The following is a 5,430-nucleotide window of genomic DNA, read 5'->3' as shown; positions in this document are numbered from 1 at the left end:
CACCCCCTTCCCCGGAGCGGGCTACGTGCCGGAAGGAAATCACTCACCCTTACACCGCCCCCCTCCCCTCCCCCAGCGCTTTCCTTTCCTCGCGCCCCCTCCCCTCTCTGCTCTGCGGGTAGGAGGGCGGAACCTGCATCACGCGGACGGCCGCGTTCCCCGCCCACGATGGCGACTGGGCGGGGCTAAGGGGGCGGGCTTAAGGGAAGGGAAAGAGGTGTTGCCGGAGAAGGAGGAGGAGTTTGAGGGAGGAGACGAGCAAGTGCTGAGGCCGGCGCCGGTAGGGAGAGTGCGTCATGACGTCACGGGAGAGACTCCTTATATACAGGCGCCTGGCGGCCATCTCGGTCTTTTGAGGTTAGGCGTCGGGGTTTGGTAGGTTCACTCTTTTTTTTGTGGTTGCAAAATGGGTTTTTGGCCTCAGGCCTTCCAGCTCTGAACAGCTGAAGTCGCCTTAGACTGGCTGTCATTTCTAGGCCAGTCACAAACTTCGGCGGGGCTCGCAAAATGAAGATGGTGGAGGATTGCGCTTTGGGTGCGGCTCGGCCTGAACTGCTCCGGTGGTTGGGCCGGACTGTGGGGAACACAGCTCGGTTGCCTTGCCTCTGATGAAGCTGTGTTGGTAGGGACATCTGAGACTTGATGAATGCCAACGGCTCTGAGGGCGGCGCATGCTGAGTTACCCGAGCAGCTTTAATCTCTGCCCGCGTCTCAGGCTGCTCGCCCAGGAAGGAGGGCCGGGAGCCGGGGTCGTCCACGTGATACTCTAAGCGGTTGCCTTGCGCAGTGCACCATTATTTCCGTCAGTGGCTCTTAACTCAAATTCTGTGCAATGCTGTCTTTATACCATGTTACTAAATGCAACCTTTATAGCCATGAAATTGTGGGTTGTGCAAATGACTTGAATAGTTTAAAAAATGACATAATGCTTAAGGTAGACCCAGATAATCGAAAGACCTTAATATCTTTCTTAGGGAACGTGCCAGGCACGAACCCGATGTGGCATTTGATGGCCTCTGATGGACAGGTAAGAGAAGGGTAAATAAAAGAAGAATGAGTATGATTAGAGGTAGTCTTTTAAGCCTGTGATGCGTTAGGAGTAGTGGACAGAAAGGATTTCTGAAAATTCTTTTCTGAGGCTTAAGTAGACATTTAACAGTGTGTTTAACTTGGCTGCACAGTGTTATTCATTGGATATTTTTTGTGTCTATATTTTAGTTAAGTGCCAGTGGGATGAAAAGAGCTGCCGGGTAAGTTACTGAAGTCCCTCTAAAGGGAAGCAAGGTTAAAGTCTGAATGTGCCACGATGATGACCTTTTATTTGCTACTCTTGACTGTGAGGATGACGAGATTTATTACCACCTTTACCTTAACTGAGGCACACTAGATGGTGATGTAGAGAACGCAGAGATTGGACCAAACTTAACACGAACCTGTTTCTTTCCAGGTCCTAAAGGTCTGGCCATGGGTAAACAGGTGAGAGACCTTTTTATTGCCCATGTGTAGCCAGTGCTCTTCAGTTCTTTTTTAACGATTATAAATTGCCACATCATTGTTGCTTACATGAGGATTTTTCTCTTCCCCTTTCCAAATATAAACTTATGCCCTCTTACGTGTTTTATTTAATACTGGGGGAGTTTTGAGGAAACAGATACTATGATGGTTGCATAGTTCAGCAGATTGAGGCATGAAGATGTTACACCATTTGTCTGATGTATCTGGGTTACGGAAGCTGGCTTGCTACTAACTGCATAAGCAAAAGTACCACTGCTAATGTAATGTTTCTTTTTTGTAGGCACAAAACAGAATTAGCTGAAAGTTCAAGGGGTAAGTAAAATTATAATTGAACTAAACATCGCTAACTGGGCAAACGTGACAGTGCATCTAATGTCTTTGTAGGGCTGCCTTTTAATGCATTGGAAGGTCCCCTACCGTTAAGTGTTGAACAGTGCTTAATGCAATAAAATACCAGATCCCTATTACTGTTAATAAGATGCTGTTGTGATTGTGAAAGCCGCCTGTATGATGATAAGCAAATACTGACTGAACATGAAGGTCTTATTAGCTCTACCTGATTTCAGGCATTTTTTGGATTGGTGGGGAGAAAGTACCTCCTTGGGTATTGTAAAAACCATTCTTTCTTAGGTGGACTTGAGTGACATGTTCAGACCATCTTGATTTTTTTGGTAAGTTATTAATGTTAAAAACATTTTAGTTTTAGTAGGCTCAAAACTTAACTGTGAGAATGCTGATAAGTAGAAGGCTTAACCTACCAAGCTACTAATTTACTGTGTGTGGTTAGTGAGTACATGTTGAGCATGCTGTGAATGGGGTTTTTGTAATGATGCTGATCCAAATGTCTGACCTGAATTGAGCATGTAGACAAATTTAACACTGAAGAACCCTGTGAATAATAACTCTTGAGAAGAATTTCATGACATTTAATGTTTTAATCAAAGATGTCTCGTGTTCTTTTCTAGTTACTGGGTGCATGTCTTAAATCTGTGGATGGCTTGCTTTGGGGTAAGACATGAAAATAGATTGGCTCTTGGCACTCAGGTTTATATTGTTTCTGAACTGGGCTGGTTTGAGAAGTAAATAGGCATGAGTATTCAGCAGTTGTGATGTGTATTTAAATAACTTTTTCAGGTACAGATTTTGAAGTCATATATAAAGGTAAGTCATTAATCTTACCTATTTACTAGGTAAATCAGTTGATGCTGTTGGTGATGATTTTTGAAATTACAAAGATGGGAATCTCTCTGAAAAAGTGTGAAGATTTTTTTAAGCTGAAACAGTGTGTAGGATATTTTAGCCATCTACCTGTTACTATCTGTTAACTAAATTTGACAAAAATTCTGTAGTTTCAGGAGTTGCATTGGCTACAAGGCATGGAATGAGGAGCTTTAAGCAAAGGTATAGTAAGTAGTTCGAAGTTTGGTTTCTGTGTGAAGTGGTTTAAAGCCGATACAGTGATGATAACATAGTTCAGCAGACTAAAGGTGATGAACAGTACTGTCTTTCGCTCCTATCTGACGTATCTGGCTCCAATAACCATTTATGCCTTTGAAAAGGGAAATAAGCTGCGACCCACAGAAAATGTTCAGGGTTTGGATCATTTTAATGGCTCATACAGAGATATACAATTTCAGGATTAAGAATTCATATTTGGAGAAACACAGGTTAAATACATTTTTAGGATGTAATTTTTATGGCATATGTATATTAATCTAGATATATGCAGCTGAGTTACCTGTTTTTGTTTTCTAATTAATAAATGTATTCTTCAGAGCAGTTTGATTCCTATAAAAAAATGAACAAAGTAGAGTTCCCAAATACCCTGTCTTCATACACTTCACACACAACATCCAGCACTAGAGTTAGCCTTTTGTGTTAAAATTACTAATACATTGTTGACATATTGTCACTGAACGTTCATCGTTTACATCAAGGTCCACTCAGGATGTGTTTTATGTGTTTGGACAAATGTTTAATGACATCTACCATTGTCATCTGTATAAAGTGCACCTTAAATGTTTTTCAAAATGTTAAAAATAGATCATAAAATTGGGGAAATTGAGCAGGGCACATTCTAAATGGCTTTTTTTCTTTAAATAGGCAGTCCTGTTACCCTGAAGAATCAAGGTAAGTTGTCTTTGGTGTATATGGTAAGTTAGTATGTAACCAGTGATGCAATGATTCTGCCAAATGAAATAGAATGATATCGCTCATAAAACCGTTCCATTTTTATTCTGAGGTTACTTTACTAATAAGCATCACAAATTCTTTTTTTTTTTTTTACTATGATTAACATGCAATCTTTACCTTTAGGCTATTTATGATGGCAACAATCTCCAGCTTACCAACTGAAAGGTGAGTCTTAAATATACCAGTACTGTTGTCTTGTTACAGAATATATGATGATCTCACCCCAACTTGAACTCTCTCACTGATTATCTGACGATTATGTAAGATCTGATATTCTGTGTAGTGTAAATACTATTAGAATTGAATTGTGGGAAAGTGACTAAATGTGTGACCTCTTTGTTCTTGCAGGCAGTTGGTCAGAAGATAGATGAAACTTTCAGTTTTAATAAATTTCTATAAACTAAAGTGTGCTTATTTTCAATTAAATGGGATGAAGAAAGGAAAACAAGACCATCTTCGTATTAGGGACCCATGAGTTTCATTAGTACAGCCAGTTAACATTTTCCAATGTATTTTCCAAGATGTCTTAGGCTTGAAAGTGCAGTTTGGGCTGAGGAATAAATTAGTTCTCATATTAAAAATGCTGTACTTTGTATAGGGACAAGCTACATGTTTTGTGAACATTTTCTAAGAGACTGAGTATTAAAGTCCCTGGGTCAGTATTTGCCCTAATTCTCAAACTGAAGTCACCCTTGGAAACAAGGTTGGAGTGTTAGCCCAAAAGCAGAAGCTCTTTAAAGACTTGCAAACAGTGGTTGGAGGGCTGAAATTGATGTCTCACAGTAGCTTTTTTTCCTGTGTACTTTGTGATTTTTTTCATTATGAAATTGTTCCTTGGAATTTGTAATTTTCCAATCCTTATCTGTAGGAAATTTGAGGACTGGGTGTCAAGCGTTCTTAGACAATTATGCATTTGCTTTTATCAGCCTAGGAACACGGTATTTCAGCTTGTAAAGTGTTCAGTTCAGACCTGTTACAGAGTGCCAGCTTATGGCTGTTAATACAACATCTCCCATTACCCAGAGCCAAAACAAGTTGATCACCCTTCACTAAGGGGGTGGGCAGAGTCTTGTTTAAGGAGCCCTGGTTTTATGTGGGGAGATCTCTTCCACGTGATAATCGTATTAGACATGCAATAGGCTTGGTTTGCCCTTTGCTCTCAAAGGATCCATCAAAACCAAAGTCCCAGGTCATTGGCTCAGCACCACAGGACTTGAACAGCTCCAGCATTCAACTGTCAGTGCTTTGGATCATTTTTTAAAGAATTCCTTATTAGCTTATCAGTGCACTTAAGTTTCTATTTAGGATATTTAGTGTTCTGTGCCAAGATTTTCTAGGATATACTGCCATACTGCAAAGGTGAAGTCATGAACTGTATCCAATGAAATCAATTTTCTTAACTACAGTATAGAGGTCCTTGGGGTCTTCAGTTTAGAATGTAAGTGGTCCTGAAACCAAAACTTGTAACTACTATTTTAGGTGAAGGAACAGGAGCCTGGAGAGGTTAAATGACTGAACCAAGGCTACATTACTATAGTGTTAAGGAAAATTGGACTGGCACAGAGAGCAATCAGGGATCAAAAAACTGGTTTATTATGGCACCAGTGCAAAGTCAGTGAAGTAACCTCCAAAGGCTGAGTAGGTGTGATGCAGTGAGCAAGGCTTTTGTACAGGCAGTCTTCTGGGATGGACAGGGCCTTTGGGCAGGGAACCTCCCAGGGG

At 40.9% G+C, this 5,430-nt stretch overlaps 10 non-coding genes across 10 annotated transcripts; all 10 read left to right on the top strand.

The window, feature by feature from the left end:
• The first annotated feature begins 594 nt into the window (after window positions 1-594).
• On the top strand, window positions 595-671 carry LOC118971602 (small nucleolar RNA SNORD74). The gene has a single exon (XR_005060110.1). It is a non-coding gene; the product is annotated as a small nucleolar RNA SNORD74 (small nucleolar RNA).
• Window positions 672-1,080: 409 nt separating this feature from the next.
• On the top strand, window positions 1,081-1,141 carry LOC118971610 (small nucleolar RNA SNORD75). The gene has a single exon (XR_005060116.1). It is a non-coding gene; the product is annotated as a small nucleolar RNA SNORD75 (small nucleolar RNA).
• Window positions 1,142-1,299: 158 nt separating this feature from the next.
• LOC118971598 (small nucleolar RNA SNORD24) lies at window positions 1,300-1,381 on the top strand. Its single transcript, XR_005060105.1, has one exon. It is a non-coding gene; the product is annotated as a small nucleolar RNA SNORD24 (small nucleolar RNA).
• Window positions 1,382-1,651: 270 nt separating this feature from the next.
• On the top strand, window positions 1,652-1,720 carry LOC118971606 (small nucleolar RNA SNORD77). Its single transcript, XR_005060114.1, has one exon. It is a non-coding gene; the product is annotated as a small nucleolar RNA SNORD77 (small nucleolar RNA).
• A 297-nt stretch (window positions 1,721-2,017) lies between these two features.
• Window positions 2,018-2,077, top strand: LOC118971603 (small nucleolar RNA SNORD44). The gene has a single exon (XR_005060111.1). It is a non-coding gene; the product is annotated as a small nucleolar RNA SNORD44 (small nucleolar RNA).
• Window positions 2,078-2,336: 259 nt separating this feature from the next.
• Window positions 2,337-2,402, top strand: LOC118971609 (small nucleolar RNA SNORD78). Its single transcript, XR_005060115.1, has one exon. It is a non-coding gene; the product is annotated as a small nucleolar RNA SNORD78 (small nucleolar RNA).
• A 316-nt stretch (window positions 2,403-2,718) lies between these two features.
• Window positions 2,719-2,800, top strand: LOC118971600 (small nucleolar RNA SNORD79). The gene has a single exon (XR_005060107.1). It is a non-coding gene; the product is annotated as a small nucleolar RNA SNORD79 (small nucleolar RNA).
• A 164-nt stretch (window positions 2,801-2,964) lies between these two features.
• On the top strand, window positions 2,965-3,044 carry LOC118971604 (small nucleolar RNA snR60/Z15/Z230/Z193/J17). Its single transcript, XR_005060112.1, has one exon. It is a non-coding gene; the product is annotated as a small nucleolar RNA snR60/Z15/Z230/Z193/J17 (small nucleolar RNA).
• Window positions 3,045-3,682: 638 nt separating this feature from the next.
• On the top strand, window positions 3,683-3,760 carry LOC118971601 (small nucleolar RNA SNORD47). Its single transcript, XR_005060108.1, has one exon. It is a non-coding gene; the product is annotated as a small nucleolar RNA SNORD47 (small nucleolar RNA).
• A 149-nt stretch (window positions 3,761-3,909) lies between these two features.
• On the top strand, window positions 3,910-3,986 carry LOC118971599 (small nucleolar RNA SNORD81). The gene has a single exon (XR_005060106.1). It is a non-coding gene; the product is annotated as a small nucleolar RNA SNORD81 (small nucleolar RNA).
• Window positions 3,987-5,430: the final 1,444 nt, after the last annotated feature.

Source organism: Manis javanica, chromosome 11 (assembly GCF_040802235.1).
Source record: "Manis javanica isolate MJ-LG chromosome 11, MJ_LKY, whole genome shotgun sequence".
Classification (NCBI taxonomy): domain Eukaryota; kingdom Metazoa; phylum Chordata; class Mammalia; order Pholidota; family Manidae; genus Manis; species Manis javanica.
The sequence above is the reverse complement of the archived record's forward strand: the minus strand, read 5'-3'. Positions and strand labels throughout refer to the sequence as shown.